This window comes from Narcine bancroftii, chromosome 14 (assembly GCF_036971445.1).
Source record: "Narcine bancroftii isolate sNarBan1 chromosome 14, sNarBan1.hap1, whole genome shotgun sequence".
NCBI classification, from domain to species: Eukaryota; Metazoa; Chordata; class Chondrichthyes; order Torpediniformes; family Narcinidae; genus Narcine; species Narcine bancroftii.
In genome coordinates, this window is record NC_091482.1 from 7,639,767 (window position 1) to 7,658,208 (window position 18,442).

An 18,442-nucleotide genomic window follows, 5' to 3' on the forward strand; every position below is an offset into this window, starting at 1 on the left:
GATTTTGTGAAGCAATGGTAAAGATACTTAACCAATGTTTCGGGCTTGAGCCCTTCATCAAGGTATTTTATTCAGGCACCTGCCTACATTTTGCCCACACCTTGATGAAGGGTTCAAGCCCAAAATTTTGGGTACATATCTTTATCTCTGATACATAAAGTCCATGGTTTGACCTGCCGAGTTTCTCCACCATCGTGTTTTTACTTCAGTCATGGAGTCTGCAGACTTTAGTGTTTTACTTCAAACTGTTACAATGCTTTGAGTTCTGAGCAGTAGAATTTCTGCAGCAATACAATTGGATTTTTAAACCAAAAAATAGACTTTATTCATGATAAATTATTTACAGAAGGAAAATCGTTCAAAGTCTCTTTCCTCCCTTAGTTTTGTATCCATACCTTCCTGTCACTACATTAATTTCCATTTACCGCGTTTACCATTTACCATTTGGCGCCTTGTTGTTTCTTCCCCCTTCTGTTGCTTGAGGGGTTTCCCCTCGGTCTCAGCCCCTCAGTGCCCGATAATGGGAGGACTCTAGACAGTGGATCTTCCTCACAGTGCCCTAGCATTGACTGCGCCAAGCCTCAGTGTGTTCCTCAGCATGTGCTCCTGCACCCTGGAATGCACTAATCGGCAGCATTACGGCACCAACTTCTCCGTGTGCTTCAAAGACCAACAGGTTTCAGGCAGACCAAAGTGCGTCTTTTACTGGATGATCTTCCAGCAGTTCTGGATGTGTATCCCAGATCAGCCCGTAAATCAGAGAGTCCTATGTCACTCTGCTAGTGGGGATGAAGCGTGACAAAGAACCTTTGGAAGCCTTTCTTTCTCCCAATACAAGTTCCAGCTTATTGACTGCCCAAAGTAAGAACAGATTTACCATTTACTCTCTCTTTCTATTAAGGTATTTTCTGCTCAGTAGACAATGGTTAGGTGTGCAACAGCTAATTCTCTAATTTATTGTAACCTGTTTGCTATTGTGTTTAACGCAATTCAATTCAACTTAATTTGCAGTGCTTAAATCAATCCGGAGTTGTAATAATCACAGCAGCAAGTCTTTGACACCAATGTCAAAGCAAAGTGCCTAGTTCTTATTAAATGCAGCAGCTCAAGAATCATTCATAGTCTTTTCCTAATCCCTATTGAAGAAATTCACTACTGTGTTTCTTTTGAAGTCAGTTTTCACATTTTTAGGCCTTCGGCACAACAGTTTTATTGTTCTTTAATTCAGGTAATAGATTGGTGACACCTTGGACAGAAACACTAGATTAGGTGACCTCTCTGAACAGAGTAGGCCCTGGCCTCCAGCAAATAATTCTGACAACAACCATTTGCTCCTTAATTTGAAATTCTAGGTGCGAGTAGCATCTTCAGTTTAAATTATTCTCGGGATTTTGGCGACAAATTGCTATCCCCAAAGATCGAAGTCATCCAAGTGTGCATTGACCTTGTCCAAACAATGGTCATCTATCGTGGATTGGCTCTGGCTTCTCGTTAACAGCACCACTGGTTTAAAAATTCTCACCCGTTCCATATGCAAGGCTGCCTCAGCCTTCCCTATCTCCGTGATCTCTAGATTTAAGGTGGCATGGTTAGCGCAATACTATCACACCAGGTTTGAATCCAGCACTGTCTGTAAGGAGTTTGTATGTTCTCCCTGTATCTTGTTAGGTCTGCTTTGTTCATGAATGAGTGAGACAAACACCAGACTGAGTCGAAATCAGGGTTCTTTGTTCTTTATTACCGGATTGTAACACTTGCGACTAACAATGTTAGTCGGAGAATGCATTCTGCCGTTATCAGCAAAATGGTGATTTTTTATACCCTTGGATACGTGCTTAGAACATCATCATATCATTACTTGTCCAATGACTAAAACTGTTGCTATCCTTTCCCTGCTAGCTTCCTGCCTCTCAATCCATCAATGTCTCTCTTATCTTGTAAGTACAAGGATGCATTCACATCTTGTTACAGCCCTGCACAGGGTAACTCCTTACACATTCCCATCTCATGATGTTTTACCTAACAGGAGTACAAGGACACCTCCCCTTCTTGTTACAGCCCTGCACAGGGTAACTCCTTACACATTCCCATCTCATGATGTTTTACCTTACAATCTGCACGAGTCTCCTCCGTGTGCTCTGGTTTCCTCCCACCCTTCAAAACGTACAGGGGTTGTAGGTTAATTGGGGTTTTTGGGCAGCATGGTCTCGTAGGCTGGAAGGGCCTGTTAGTGTGCTCTATGTCTAAAGTTTTTAAAATCATTTTCTGAGATATCGGTCCCCCTCAAATTCTGTCTGTAATATAGTCAAGATAATATGAACTATTTTGTAACTGCATAGGAATACATCCTTCTCACTGTAGTAACTGTATTGCACCACGGTGGGGCATATGTATATGTATAGGAATGTGTGTGAACAGTTTCCTGAGATGGTGGAAGGCATCAGTAAGTAAATGCTCTTCTGTTATTTGAAACTTGCATCTCTAAGTTATTTAACAAGTCTCTCGTGTAACACAGAGACATAACACTGTTCATTCAGAATTGTTGAGTCGAGAGAAGAGAAAGGTATTGGCAAGCAGAGGTGGGAGATTTTGCAGAGGTGGAAATGGGTGGTTTCAATTAGAATCCTTGTCAACAAATAAAACTGCAGATTCTGCAATCCAAAACAAAACTACAGAAACGCTGGAAGAACTCAGCCAGTCAAACAGCATCTCTGGGAAGGGAGGCCAGTTGAAGATTCTAGGACAGTTTCTTCCCTGCTGTTATCAGACTCTTTTAGGATAATTGGGTGTAATTGTGCTGTTTGTCTAAATTAAATTAAATTAAATTAAAATGGATCTCTCACTGATAAAAGTTGACAGCCTTGCACTTTTTAAAAGTAGACTTTTCACTATACCCTGCCCTTGTCTTTGTAACATTATATATACACAATTACACAGATGAATCAAACAGGAGTCTGTGTAGGCTGCAGAGGCTGTGGGAGCGCTCAATGACTACCGCCTTGTGGCGCTGACCTCCACCATTATGAAATGCTTCAAGCATCAATGAACACCTCCCAAGGACATTGGATCCATTTCAATTTGCCTCTAGAAGAAACTATTTCACAAATGATGCTATAGCCTTGTTCCTTCACTCCTTCCTGGCCCTCCTGGAAAACGATGCCAGGCTGATGTTCATTGACTTCAACTCGGTGTTTAATACGATCATTCCCCAGAGGCTGTGGAGGAGCTGTCTTTGCTGGGACTCAACACCCCTTCTCTGTCATTGGAACCTAGACTTCCTAACAGAAAGACCTCAGTCTGTCCAGGTTGGTAGCAGAATATCAAGCACTGGTGCACCTCGGGGCTGTTTGTCGTTGACTTAATCAGGAACAACGATTAGTCACACTCCAGACAACAGGTGGAAAATCTCATGGTGCAACAGTGACTGCACTTCCTGAGAAGTCTGAAATGGGCAAGGCGGTCGCCATTATGTCTACCTTCTTTAGGAGCTCTAGAGAAATGGATCGGAGGTGAATCCACAGGACCATATTAGCGGCAGAGAGGATCGCTGGCGTCTCCCTCCCACCCATTGACGTGATCTATCGAAAATGCAGTTGAAAGTAAAAATACTTAAGTCGTAATTTAAATGGCAGACCAAACTCGATGGGCTGAATGGCCTGATCCTGCTCCTATGTCCTCTGCAGTTCCTTTTTAATTTGATTTTCATGAAACAAATCCCTGGTTGGATTCACCTGGAATATGTTCAGCTCGTCTAGGCATCATAGCAAGGATATTCTGGCCTTGGCAGAAGTATGGAATAAATTTACCTTAACAATATCATGAACTCCAAGACGTAAATAACAAAGAAACATGATTTGCATTCCCTAGAATGTAGCGTAGTGATTTAATCAAACTTTCAAAATATATGGGGAACTGACAGGCTCGACATTTGTGATGGTTCAGGGGAGGAAACTCCCCTCAGGAGTTTCCATACATTGAATGGTCGATGGACGGATCGCAATACACTGCGGGGGCTCTGTGCCCAAAGTGGTGGCGTCTGTCCTCAGCAGGGGCCTCAGCAGGGGCAGAAGACTCCGGCGAATCAGAGGACTAGTGCAGAGCACCTGAAAACGGGGAGACCATCATCCCCCATTTGAGAAGGAGAACCAGAGGACATCTACAAGAGGTGGTATCTTAAGAAGGTGGCCTCTGTCCTCATGGATCCCCGCCACTCTTTTCTCACTGCTACCATCAGAAAGGAGCCTGAAGACTCCTTGCACAAACAGCTTCTTCCCCTCCGCCATCAGATTTCTGAACGGATAAAGAACCGCAGACATGACCTCACTTTCTCTTACTTTGGACTAATTTTTTTCAATATAATTTATAGCAATATTTGTACCTGTAATGCCTCCGCAAATCACCAAATTTCGTGACACTGTTCATGACAATAAATTCTGATTCTGAAGAGTGTTTCTGGAGTGGGACAAATCTGGTTGCTTTTCCAAGGCAGCGGGAGTGAGATGGCGATGGAACATCTGTGGAGAGAGGTACATTCCAGAGTTAACACCTCAAGTCAAAGACCCTTCTTTGGAAGCTGGGCACTGATGAAGGATTACTGACGCGAAATGTTCACTCAGTTTCTCTCCCTACAGACACTGTCACCCCAGAATTTCTGATTTCATTTCTGATTTCCAACGTCCACAGCGCTTTGCTTATCAATTCGCACTGTTTCAAAACTCACGGCGCAATGCTCCTGTCTGAATGAAACCTAACCTACTGTAAACAATGTCACAAGAGATTTGCTACCATGATCAAGAGATGTATTAGGCAGCGCATGCAGCGAAAGTGGAAGAAAAATACAAAATCAATGAAACAATTTAACACATGTTTCTGGCACCGAAGGGAATTGAGCAAATTTGAAAGTGTCCTCAAAACCTATTAAAGTATTCAGTGGTTGATATAATGCCTTTTAAAAGATTTTGAAATTGTGAACATTTCATTTTCACATCAGTGGAATTTGCATTTTGTTTGATCTGCCGTACTTGAGCGTACAAAATTATAACTGGGGCAAGTCCATTCCAGAGGGAAGCCATGTCTCTTTGCCTCAGATCAATTCACTCCTCTTCTTCAGCTCTTCTTAACCAGGCAAATGTCTGTCAATCCTGAGGATTGTGTCCCTCTTCAATGAGGCTCCATTTACTCCTGTTCCCTGACCTGCAGTGAGTCAGGCCCCTGTTCACCTAGATTCAGATTTCAAGTTTATTGTCGGAGTCAATACATAACATCACAACTCTGAGATTCTTTTTCCTGTGGGCCAGGCAGAATTACTATTTATTGGTAGGTCAAAAAAATGTACACAATGTATACATTTAAATAGATAAATAAATGTAAACAAACTGACTGTGCAATACAGAGAGGAGGAAAAACAAACAATAAAGTGCAAAAGTAAGAGTCCTTAAATGAGCTCCTGGTTGAGTTTGTTGTTGAGGAGTCTGATGGTGGAGGGGGAGCAGCTGTTCCTGAACCTGGTGGTGCGAGTCCTGTGGCACCGAGACCTCCTTTCTGATGGCAGCAGCGTGTGTTGGGTGGTGTGGATCCTTGATGATTACTGCTGCTCTCCGACTGCAGCGTTCCCCCGTAGATGTTCTCGATGGCGGGGAGGGGTTTGCCCGTGAGGTCCACGACTTCATGCTCGGGAACATTGGTATCATGTACAGAGAGCCCAGCTCCCTCTCTCTCCTCGCAGCTCCCTCATAATCAGGGCCAGTTTCTTCTGTGGATTGAAAAGCCGGCGCTCGTGTTACAAGGCTCTGCCCTTTCGAATAGCAAAGAAGAATAAAAGAGGAAGCCAGATGCATCAGGAAGTGGTCATTAGGTGACAGCTAACCTTCAGCCTCCTCAGCTCAAAGGCATTGTGGGTGGAAGGATGAGAAGGCTGCTTTGTGATGGAGAGAGAATGAGTTGCCAAGGTGAGACTAACCCTGTGAAAGGAGAAGCATTTAACATCCTGGTTTTTGTAAATGATATGTTAAAAGGAAAAAGACTTGCATTTCTAAAGCACCTTTCATGATATCTCAAGAGGCTTTGTAAATCAGTGAAATAGTTTTTCAGCGTGTGGTTAACAATGATTGGGAGAATAATTGACGGAAGGCATTTTGATGCACTGAGGAATTACTATCTCAGTGGTCGCGCACGACACAGGTAACCACCACAATGCCCTCCTTTCACTCAGCTTGCTCGGATAGGAGACCTCGCCGCTCACATGCTGGGTAGCATGGTTAGCGCAATGCTATTGCAGCGCCAGGCTTTTTTCAGCTGCTGTCTGCAAGGAGTTTGTATGCTCCCCATGTCTGGGTGGGTTTCCTCCAGGTGCTCCTGATTCCTCCCATGTTCCAAAAGGCGTGAGGGGTTAGAAAGCCAATTGGTCGCAGGGGTGCATTTGGATGGCGCGGGCTTGTGGGCTGGAAAGGCCTGTATCTCAAAATTAAAGTAACATCCGACTCCTGGATGCTACATCAAACTCTGGCACAGCAGGAGATTGTACCGATGGTTCAAAAGGTCCTCAAAGCCTCCCCATAAGAACTCTACATTCTCTCCACCAACAAAAAGAGCCAAGTCGGCACTGAGAGCATGCATTCTCCTCATCAGGTGGAAGATTGGGTGGAAGGCTCCACCCCCCACATCTCATCGAGGGTCAAGAACTTCAAATTCCTGGGCGTCAACATCTCTGAGGATCATCCCCGGAGCCTCCGTATCAATGCAGTCACAAAGAAGGCTCGCCAGCGGCTATACTTTGTGAGGTGTTTGAGGAGATTCGTTAGGTCACCAAAGACTCGCAAATTTCTATAGGTGTGTGGTGGAGAGCCTTCTGACTGGTTGCATCACTGTCTGGGATGGAGATGCCAATGCACAGGACAGGAATAAACTAGAGAGAGCTGTTAACTCAACCAGCGCCATCACAGGCATCAGTCTTCACTCATTTGGGGACATCAAGGGACAAGGTTGAAGTAGCAGTTAGGCAGCACCTTTACAGAGCCAGCGATCGGGACTGGGGTTCGAATCCCGCACTGTCTGTAAGGAGTTTGTATGTTCTTCCCCCGTGTTTGTGTGGGTTTTCCCCGCGTGCTCCGGTTTCCTCCTGCCGTTCGAAACGTACTAGGGGCGTAGGTGGTGCGAGTCTTGTGGTGCCTAGACCTCTTTCCTGATGGCAGCAGCGAGAACAGAGCGTGTGGTGGGGATCCTTGATGATCGGTGCTGCCCTCCGACAGCAGCGTTCCCTGTAGATGTTTGTGATGGTGGGCTGTGTCCACTACCTTTTGCAGGGCATTACAGTCAGGGGTATTGATGTTCCCACACCAGATCGCATGCAGCCGGTCAGCACACTTTCCACCACACCTCTGTAGAAATTTGCCAGGGTTTCCAGTGTCATTCCAAACCTCTGCAAACTCCCGAGGAAGTAGAGGTGCTGTATGTATAAGTGTGTGTATGTATGTGAGTACGATGTCCTGTGTTCGTGTGTGCACTGTGGTCTGGAAAAACGCTGTCTTGTCTGCTTATATGTAGTCAAATGATAAAATCGAAAGATATTTTCTTGGCCCTCAAGATCAAGTAGAACATTTATCCAGCCAATTTGTGAATTGCAAGATCCCTTAAACAGTGATCAGATTCAATTTTAATAATGTTGATTGCACATCAGATGGAAAATTATAAGCAGGCCAATTAATTAGACCACAGTTGATGCTTCACTTCAGCACTGTCTTCCTAAACTATTTCCTCAACATCAAAGGCCAATTGACCTCTGTCTTGAAGATTCTCACCCTCTGCCTCCTTCTGCAGAGAGAATTCGAAACATTCACCAACCTTGGGGTGAAATTTCTCCTGGGCTCTGCCCTGAATGTCTGGCATCTTTACCTGGGACTGTGATGGTGGGATAATTATTGGCCTGGCTTAGCCTGACTGGGTAAAAAAAAAGGCAGATTTTCCTCCTTGTGGGAAGAGTGAACCAGGAGACAATGAAACAGCAGTTCAGTAATTCCACAGTGACCATTACAGACAAGATTATTTTAATTCCAGATTTACTCAACTGTATTTAAATTCCTCAGCTACTTTGATGAGAAGTCCCAGGTTGACCTTCCAAATATCAGGATATTTGTTGATAAACCAAGTCATTGAATCTTCTGTAAAAATACAATGCTGGAGAAACTCAACTGGTCTAAAGTGTACTTTATATAGCAAAGATACATAACCAACTTTTCGGGCTAGAGCCCTTCGTCAAGGTAAACATATAATCATTCACAAGCCAGTTTGGCCCTACTAGTCCGTGCTGAACATCTTCTCCCACCTAGTCCCACTGACCCGCATTTGGCCCATAACCATCCACACCTCTTCCGTCCATATACCTATCCAACTTTTCCTTGAATATTAACATCGATCTCACTTCAACCACCTTTGCCAGAAGTTCGTTCCATACTCCACCACCCTCTGCGTGAAGAAATGTCCCCTTATGTTTCTCTTAAACATTCCCCCTTTTACTCTCAATCCATACCCTCTAGTTTGAATCTCCTCCACTCTCAGTGGAAAAAGCCTGTCCACATTGACTCTGTCTGACCCCCTTATAATTTTGAACACCTCTATCAAATCACCCCTCAACCTTCTACGCTCCAGAGAATAAAGTCCCAGCCTGCTCAACCCCAGCAACATTTTCGTAAACCTCCTCTGCCCCCTCTCTGTTTATATCCTTCCTGTAATTCAGCGACAAAAACTGTACACAATATTCCAAATTTGGCCTCAAGCTGGAACATTGGTTAAGTATTTTTATTTTTGCTATATAAAGTACACTGACCAGCTGAGATTCTCCAGCAGTGTGTTTTTAACTTCAACCACAGTGTCTGTAGACTTGCGTTTTTTACTACTAAATCTTCTGATTTGGATTCTAGTTTGGTCCTCTGAATACAGCCAATTTATATTCATGCTTTCTAGGCCTTCCTTTCTTTTTTGATTCACCTCCAGGTCATTAGTTCTCGACTTGAGCACCTCCAGAACACCTGGCGTTGGCTGACAACCAGAATGAAATGAAAACTGTCAACAACGAAGTGGAAATTGCAGGGTCTGTGATCTCACACCCTCTGCCCCCAGAGTCTCCAGTCTGGCTCAAGTTTATTGCCACAAGCATTGGGGTACAGAGAAAGTTTGCTTTGCAAGCAGTTCAGCCGGTCAAAAATTATGTAGTACAGCAATTAAAACCTGAATCTGAATTCATTTTCGTGACCATGTCACGAAATTAGTTGTTTTGTGGCAGCATCACACAGTGCAAACATTCATATAAATTCTTTCCAAAATAAATAGTCCAAGAAAATAGGAAAAAGTGTGGTCATGTCTGTAGTTCATTGTCCCTTCAGGGAAGAAGCTGTCCTTGTGCCACTGGGTGTTCACTCAGGCTCCTGGACCTTTTCCCCAATGGTATCAGAGTGAAGAGGGCATGACCTGAGTGGTGAGGGTCATTGAAAATAGAGGCTGCTTTCTTAGGACAGCACCTCTTGTAGATGTCCTCAGTGGAGTGAGAACTGATGGCCGTGCTGAGTTAACAACTCTCTGTAGTTTTTTCCTGTCTAGTGTACTGGCACTTCAGTGATGCACACGGTCAGACTGCTGTCAACGGTACGTACACCTATAGAAATTTGAGAGACTTTGGTGACATACCAAACCTCCTTAAATACCTCATGAAGTATAGCCGCTGGCGAGCCTTCTTCATGATGGCAGTGACATGGAGGCCCCAGGGCTGATCCTCAGAGATGTTGACACCCTCTCCACTGCTGACCCCTCGATGAGGGGTTCGTGCTCTGCTCCACAAGCAGCTCCAAGATTTTGCTAGGTCGAGTACAAGGTTATGGTTGTGACGCCACTCAATGAGCTGATCTTTCTCCCTCCTGGACGGTCCCTCATTGCCACCTGTAATTTTTCCGAGGACCATGGTGTCATCGGCAAATTTGTAGATGACATCTGAATTGCATTGAAGTAACAGGCCAGGATCAGTTTGAACAGAACCAGGCAACAATATTATGCTGGTGAGCATTTTAAATTTAAATTTAATTTAAGTTTTAAAAACATTTAGACATACAGGGCTATTTCGGCCACGAGTCCGTGCCACCCAATTTACATCCCTGGTACAGTGGGAGGAAACTGGAGCCCCCAGGGAAATCCCACGCAGACATGAGGAGAACGTACAAACTCTTTACAGACAGCGTGGGATTTGAACCCCAGTCCCGATCTCTAGCGCTGTAAAGGCATTGAGCTAACCACTACGCCAACCGCGCTGACTCATCTTTATCTGCTGGCTTGCTCTTCCCCCTGCCGCTTCTTCTCCCCTCCCTCCCCCCACCTTTTTTGTTCAGGCGCCTGCCTGCTTTCTGCTCCAAACTTGATGAAGCGCTTGGGCAGCCACCTCAAGGTCTGCACCGCTGGATGCCATGGCTGCAGTGAAAATGGATGGTAGCATCTTGCCAGCAACATCTCCCAAACCCATGATCTTCACCCCCTGAAAGAAGGGCAGAAGGTTCCCAAACACCAAAGGTCGCCTCCAACTCTCATGTTAGACTGATGGCTCTTTCACCGTCACAGGGTCCAAATCCTGGAACTCTCCCCCCCACCCCCCACCAATACTTTGCAAGTTCCTTTATGTCACCAAGTTCAAAGTACAAATTCATTTCTCAGAGCACATACCTGACCTCACACACAACCCTGAGATTCTTTTTCCAGCAGGCCAGGCTGAATTTCTTCTTATCGGTAATGGTACACAAGAAGAAAAATGTATATAAAAGAAAGAAATCCAAACAAACTGACTGTGCAATAAAGAAAACAAATACTCAGTAATAAATAATGTGGAAAGAGACCTTAAATGACTCCCTGAGTGTTTGTTGTCCAGGAGTCTGATAGTGGAGGGGAAGCAGCTGTTCCTGGACCTAGAGGCACAAATCCTGTGACCCCCCCCCCCATCCCCCCTTCCTGATGGCAGCAGTGAGAACAGGTCCATGTCCTGGGAGGTGTGGATCCTTGATGATTGCTGCTGCTCTCCGATGTGAGCTTTACATGTAGAATTTCTTGATAGTGGGGAGAGATTTGCCTTTGATGCGCTGGCCTGCGTCCACTACCTTTAGCAAGGCTTTCTGCCCAGAGGTACTGCTGCCCCAGACCAGGCAGCGATGCAGCTGGTCAGCACACTTTCCACAACCCATCTGTAGAGGTTACCAAGATTTTTGATGACATACTGAACTTCCGCAAACTCCTGAGGAAGTAGAGGTGCTGACATGAAATTGGGAGAAGGCCTGCATCTTTTCTCCTCACCCCCACTTCTGAACCAGTAATGAAATCATAATTGTGCGTAGTTTTGATGAATTTGATTTCTGAGAAGGAGTCAGAAGGATTTGGATTCACATCCCAATCCAGGAAGACACCGTGTAATCTAAGACGACATTTCATTTCAGTGCAAGGGCAGGAGATGTTGCGGGTATCCAGGCCAACCTCCAACTAACACAGTCAAAATGTTTAATTAAGTCTTTATTTCTATCAGTGTTACCTGCAAAATGTCAGCACCCTCCATGCTTCAAAGTCATTTGCAATAAACAGACGGCTTCCAATGTTCATCTGTGGCTCGGTGGGTTGTCATCTTAATCTGTGTCAAAAGGTTGTAGGATCGAGCAGAGACAAAATAAAAATCTGAAGCGGTACATCAGCACAGTGTAGATCTTCATCAGTGGTTTTCAGACATTTTCTTCCCACTCACATCTGACTTTAAGTCATCCCTATGCCATTGGTGCTCTGTGCTTAAGGTGGGATGTGAGTGGGAAGGGAGGGTTGAGAATCACTGCTCTGGACCTAGTTGTTACTGAATATTTTACTGGAGAAAAATTGTCATTGGCCTATTTCCTTTAGAGTTATGAAACTGCACATAATGAGTCAATTAAGTACAATTAAAACAGTGGTTTTCAAACTTTTTCTTTCCACTCACAGACCACCTTAAGCAATCGCTTAGTAATCACAGAGCACCGATGGCATAGGGAATACTTAAGATGGTCTGTGAGTAGAAAAAAAAGGGTTGAAAAATCACTGATCTGCATCATGTAGTTGTGTTCCGCAAGTAAAAGATCTCACATGAAATCAGGTAGAGTAGGCCATTTGGCCCATCAAATCTATTCCATAACACCAGATATTGGAGCAGAAGTAGGTCATTTCAGCCTGCATTGAGCTGATCCACTCAGCCCCACTTCTCGGCCTTCTCCCTACAACCTTTGATACCATGACTATTCATAGACCCATCAATCTCTGCCTTATAAACGTTCAGCGACCTGAGAGTAAATTCCAGAGGTTCGCCGCCCCCAGGCTAAAGAAATTCCTCCTCATCTCTGTGTTTAAATGGGCGCTCTTCAGTCCTGAAGTTGTGACCTCTTGTCCGCAACTCCCCTACCACGGGAAACAACTTTGTCACGTCTACTCTATCCAGGCCTTTCAACATTCAAAATGATTCTATGAGATTTCTCCCACCCCCGTCCTTCTGAACTTCAAGGAGTACCATCCAAGAGCCGTTAGGACTGTTATACCCATTCTCCTCAATGTCCCTTGAACCGTCAGTCTTGTCCAGAAACTTTCCTCACCTATTTTATAGGTAGTGCTTTCTCTTGTATCCTAAACACCTGTTCAGTAAATAACATCTCAAGTACCTCAGGAATTCTGCCAAGAGAAAAAGTAGAAGCTACATTCTCTTTATAATATACACAGTCATTCTCAGCAGGGGTCCCTGCAGACACCCTGGGCTCCACAGCACATTTAAGGAAAAGCCTTGTTTTCTTTTCACCTCCCGTAAGTAAAGATTTTATATGTGAAAAAGCACACAAATGCTGGAGAAACTCAGCAGGTCAAATAGCGCCTTAATGCAGCAAAGGTAAAGATAATCACCAACGTTTCAGGCTTGAGCCCTTCATCATGGTGTGGGGGAACAGGAGAGATGTCCGAACAGGAGGAGGGGGGAAAGGGAGTGATGAGGGTGGGAGGACTGCAGGGAAGGGAGGGTGGAGGGAGAGAGAGAGAGAGGAATTCGGAACTGGAATAATAGTTAAAAGGGTGGGGGTGGGGGTGGAAAGATTAGTAGTCTGTAGGGGAGAAGTACAGAAGAAACTAAAACTTGACTGCTTCACAGGGAAGGCAGCCATAAACTTTGAGCAGAGTTCTTTGGTGGGTGGGGGGGGGCATTGCTAAAAAAAGTTTGAGAGTGTTGATAATAATTCTTAACATACGACTGTATTCCATTCTGACCGACCGGTCGTTGCTCGAAATGGACGTCAGTTGGAAATTCACTGTTATTGTTTGTCAAATACAGCATGGCGGCCACCAAGGCCAGCTCTCACGAGAGGTTGGCCACCCCTGCCATAGTCGTTATTTTCCATAGATAGGCCCCTTCTTTCACCCACAAAAAATTTTTATATTTACATATTTTTTTCTTATTAAAAAAATTATTTTGGTCATATGAATGGATTGCCGCAAGTCACATAGGTTGTCAGTCGTGGACTACACAATACCGCTGATGTATTCAAGTCAAAAAACATCATTATATGCTTCTCAGCATATTAGCAGAGATAACACTCACCCGTACAGTAAAACCCCTGGTATCCAGTACCTACAGGGATTGGTAGATGCTGGATAAGTGAATTTCCCAGTTGCGTGAATGTTTGGGTGGGGGCAGCCAATTTTAAACTTGCATATTTTTTCCCGACTTATTTGCCGCAATTTCTTTTGCCGGTTGCTTGAATTCCGGATAACAGGGATTTTACTGTACTGGGGTGGAGGAAACTTAAATTGCAGAAGGAATTGTACACATCTGAAGGTCAAGTTGAGATGAGCCTTTAGCAAAATTTCTGTGGATATGTAGTTTCTCTCAGAAAGAAATCAGGTTGCCGAGGTCAGAAAATTACTCGCCTTTGAAGCTATCTACATTTTGCACATTTTCCTTAACAAAATATTCCTGATGCGGTCGTTATGCATTGATAGGATACACTCCAGCCCCTTGACCACTCAAAGTCTTGTTATGTTGGGCCAACATTCCAACTGTTTCTAACCGATCCACAACCTTTCTATGAATTCAGCAGACAAACCCCAAGCTCTTCAAAATTTAGAAAACATTCTGACCCACCATTTTCTGCTGCTAAATCATCATCATTTCCTTATACAGGTATTATTGCAACAGTCTGAATATATGGGTCGATTCTTTCATTGCCATCTTTGATAAGTATGGACGAAAGCTGGGTTCAGCTCCCTTGAAGGTTCACGAGCCACATCATGTCTCATACATACCCATTATACAATCTCTTAATCACAGAACTATACTTCTAAATAATGCACATTGGTCACATTGATAGGTGAACTCCAATTCTATATACCATTAAACCCCAGCACAGAAAAAGGCCCCTCAGCCCTTCTTGTCCACCCAGAACCATTTATTGCACCTTGTCCCATTGACCTGCACCTCCCATCTATGTAACTATCCAATCTCCTCTTAAATGCCAAAATTAAACTCACATTCACCAACTTCACTGGCAGCCCGTCCTACCATGTCAATAGGTGCTCCGTGATTAGTAAGGGATTACTTAAGGTGGCATGTGGGTGGAAAGAAAAAGTTTGAAAACCACTGTTTTAATCGTACTTAATTGACTCATTATGTGCACAGTTTCATAACTCCAAAGGAAATGGGCCAATGACAATTTTTCTCAAGCAAAATATTTCAGTAACAATTGAGGTAGAGCAGCAGTTCTCAACCTTCCCTTCCCACTCATACTACCTTAAGCAATCCCTTACTAATCACAGAGCACCTATGGGGTAGGGATTACTTAAAAGTGGTACATGAGTGGAAAGAAAAAGTTTGAAAACCACTGCTCTAAGTGAAGAATTTCCCCCTATGGAGACTCCTCCACTCTTCCTGAGGAGTTCCGCCATTAAACTCCTCAAAACCAAACTCAATCAGGGACTTAAAGTGTTTGGGACAAAGACACTTTTTCCCTTTATTTGCCCCTGTTCTTCACCATTTTAAATTTGTAATTAAACAATTCACATGTGATTAAAGGGCACATTCCAGATTTTATTCAAGATTATTTGTGTATATTTTGGTTTGACCATGTAGAAGTTGCAGCACTGTTTATACATAGTTCCCCCATTTCAGGACACCAAAATGTTTGGGACATTTGACTTCACAGGTGTTTGTGAGTACTCAGGTATGTTTAATTGCTTCATTGGTGCAGGTATAAGAGAGCTGGGCTTGCTTCTAAGCTTTTGGTCGTCTTTGGAATCTGTAGTTGCCATGTTTCAACATGAGGACTGAAGTTGTGCCAATGAAAGTCAAAGAAACCATTATGAGGCTGAAAAACAAGAATAAAGCAATAAGAAGCATTGCCCAAACCGTACGATGACCAAAATCAACCGCTTGGAACATTACTAAGAAGAAAGAGGGTAGTGCTGAGCTCAGTAATCAAAAAGGAATTGGTCGGCCAAGACGACTACTACTGATGACAGAAGAATTCTCATCAGAATAAAGAAAAATCCCCAAACACCTGTCCAATAGATCAGAAATACTCTTCAGGAGGCAGGTGTGGATGTGTCAAGGACTGCTGTCCACAGAAGACTTCATGAACAGAAATTTAGAGGCTACACTGCAAGATGCAAACCACTAGTTGGCCATAGAAACAAGATGGCCAGATTACAGTTTGTTAAGAAATATTGAAAGGAGCTTGGAGAATCAAGAAAAAGGTCTTGAGGACAGATGAGACCTGTATCAGTGTGATGGCAAGGTGTAAAGGAACAGCCCAAGATCCAAAGCATACCACCTCATCTGTGGAACATGGTAGTAGGGCTGTTATGGCTTGGGCACGTATGACTGCGCATCTATCTCCATTGATGATGTAACTGTGATGGCAGTAGCAAAATCAATTCTGAGCTGTATAGAAACCTCTTATCTACTCAAGCATGAGCAAATGTCTCCAAACTCATTGGAGGGAGCTTCATTCTACGTCAGGACAGTGGAGTTTTTCAAAGCTAAAAACTGGAAAATTCTCGAATGGTCAAGTCAGTCACCCGATCTAAATCCAATTGAGCTTGTCTTCCATGTGCTGGAAAAAACCTGAGGGGACAAGCTCCTGAAAGAAGTAGGAGGCTGAAGACGGCTGCAGTAGAGGCCTGGCAGAGCATCACCAGAGAAGATATTCAGCACCTGGTCATGTCTGTGAATCATGGACTTCAAGCAGTCATTGCACACAAGGGATATGCCACAAAGCACGAAACACGATAACTTTAATATATATTATTGCTATGTCCCAAACATTATGGTGCCCTGAAATGAGGAGACCATGTATAAAAAGTGCTGTAATTTCAAAACATACGAGGGGGTTGTGTTAATTGGGTGTATTTGGGTGGCATAGGCTTGTGGGCCGGAAGGGCCTGCTACTGAGCTGTATGCCTCAATTTAAATTTAAAAAGTAAAAATTAAAATTTCTCCAAGAGCAAAAGAGAGTGGTAGAAATGGGAGGGGGGGGGTGCGGTGTGCAAGTTGATGAGAATATGGGGAGAATAAAAACACAATTAACATTGGATGAGCATAATTGGGGATTGGCAATTGTTGCAGTTGTATAAGGCATTGGTGAGGCCAAATTTGGAATATTGTGTGCAGTTTTGGTCACCGAATTAAAGGAAGGATATCAACAGGATAGAGAGAGTGCAGAGGAGATTTACGAGAATTTTGCTGGGGTTTTAGGGTTTGAGTTACAGGGAAAGGTTGAGTAGGCTGGGACTTTATTCCCTGGAGCGTAGAAGATTGAGGGGTGATTTGATAGAGGTCTTTAAAATTATGAGGGGGACAGATAGAGTCAATGTGGACAGGATTTTTCCATTGAGAATGGGGGAGATTCAAACAAGAGGACATGGATTGAGATTAAAGGGGGAAAAATTTAGGGGAAACATGAAGGGGAATTTCTTTACTCAGAGTGGTAGGAATGTGGAAGGAGCTTCCGGCTGAAGTGGTTGATGTGGGTTTGATTTTTAATATTGAAGGAAACGTTGGAGAGGTGCATGGATGAGAGAGGTGTGGAGGGTTATGAGCCAGGTGCATAGGTCAACAGGACCAGGAGGGCGAATATGTTCGGCCTGGATGAGAAGGGCTGAACTGGCCTGTTTCAGTGCTGTAATTGTTATACTGTGTGGACCTAGTGGGTTGAAGAACCCGTTTCTGTGCTGTAATTGTTATACTGTGTGGACCCAGTGGGTTGAAGAACCCATTTCTGTGCTGTAATTGTTATACTGTGTGGACCCAGTGGGTTGAAGAACCCGTTTCTGTGCTGTGTCTCTTGATGTCTTCCGATTTTGTAAAATTAACAATTTGAGTCCTATTAATGATACAAACCTTATTCTGATTCCCAAGGATCCCCACTTGTAAATAAAAATGGGAGATTGCTGCAAGAAAAAAGGCAGAAATTAATCCCCGGTCATTGGAAACAAAAAGTTGCAAGAGTATCATTAATATCTGCTTTGGCCTTTGGATTCAAATTGTGTTTGATAATGATTCCCTCAACTGCTTTGCAATGTTTGTAGAAGGCACTTTATAAAGGAAAACCACTGGGTGTCTACCCTCAGATAAACGGAAGTGTTATACGTCTGTCAGGTAATGTTTTCTAAGAAATATAAATGCAAGTAATATGTTTTAATACACAGTATACTAAGCCATCTACGAGTTAACTATTCTATAACTAGACACTTAATATCTTCTGGCTTCATTGCAGATAGAATTAAAAATAAAGTAGAACAATTGCACAATCACCACAAGGCATCATTTGAACACGGACTGCATTAATTTATAATTATATATTTAAATTCATTCACTCAATCTTCTTTAAGCCTCAGATTGCTTCCACGCAGAACACCACCGAAGCTAATGCTACAATGGCATCCATACCTTTCTCATCCTCTCTTGCTCTTTGCCATGAATGCGTCTTTGGCGTCGGTGCTGTGCCTAAAGCCATGGATCACACCAATGTCCATTTTTCCCATCCATCACCAGATAATGTTTGGTACCATTCCCGGATGCGGATCCTGGCTTGAGATTCACTTGCTCTGAAAACTCCAGGCGTCTTCTGCAGGCCAGTTGTTTTGGGAGGAGATACATCTGTTTGGCCAGCTTCAGGAAGTCACTAAACAGGAAAGGGTTCAGAAAAATTCACGATGATGTCACAGGGGGCATTTTGTAACAAGGACAGACAAGAATAGGGTGGGATCTCTTTCCTCTGGAGCCTTGAAGGTCCTGTGGTGACATTATAGAGGGACACAGATAATGTACAGGTCTAGGCATCTGGCCCGTCAAGCCTGCTCTGCCATTCAGTGGCTGATCTGATGACAGGCTCTTCTCCACCCTTTTCCCCATATCCCTTATTTCCCCTAT

At 43.8% G+C, this 18,442-nt stretch overlaps 1 long non-coding RNA gene across 2 annotated transcripts in view; it reads right to left on the reverse strand.

Annotated features, from left to right (window-relative positions):
• The window catches only part of LOC138749493 (uncharacterized), a 112,297-nt gene that overhangs the window by 63,469 nt on the left and 30,386 nt on the right, over nucleotides 1–18,442 (reverse strand). For both annotated transcript variants that reach the window (XR_011348693.1, XR_011348694.1), the window contains exons 2-5: nucleotides 17,960–18,194; nucleotides 17,411–17,460; nucleotides 11,552–11,647; nucleotides 4,379–4,514 (exon numbers count right to left, since the gene is read on the reverse strand). This is a non-coding gene — a long non-coding RNA (uncharacterized lncRNA). The remainder of the gene's footprint in view (nucleotides 1–4,378; nucleotides 4,515–11,551; nucleotides 11,648–17,410; nucleotides 17,461–17,959; nucleotides 18,195–18,442) is intronic.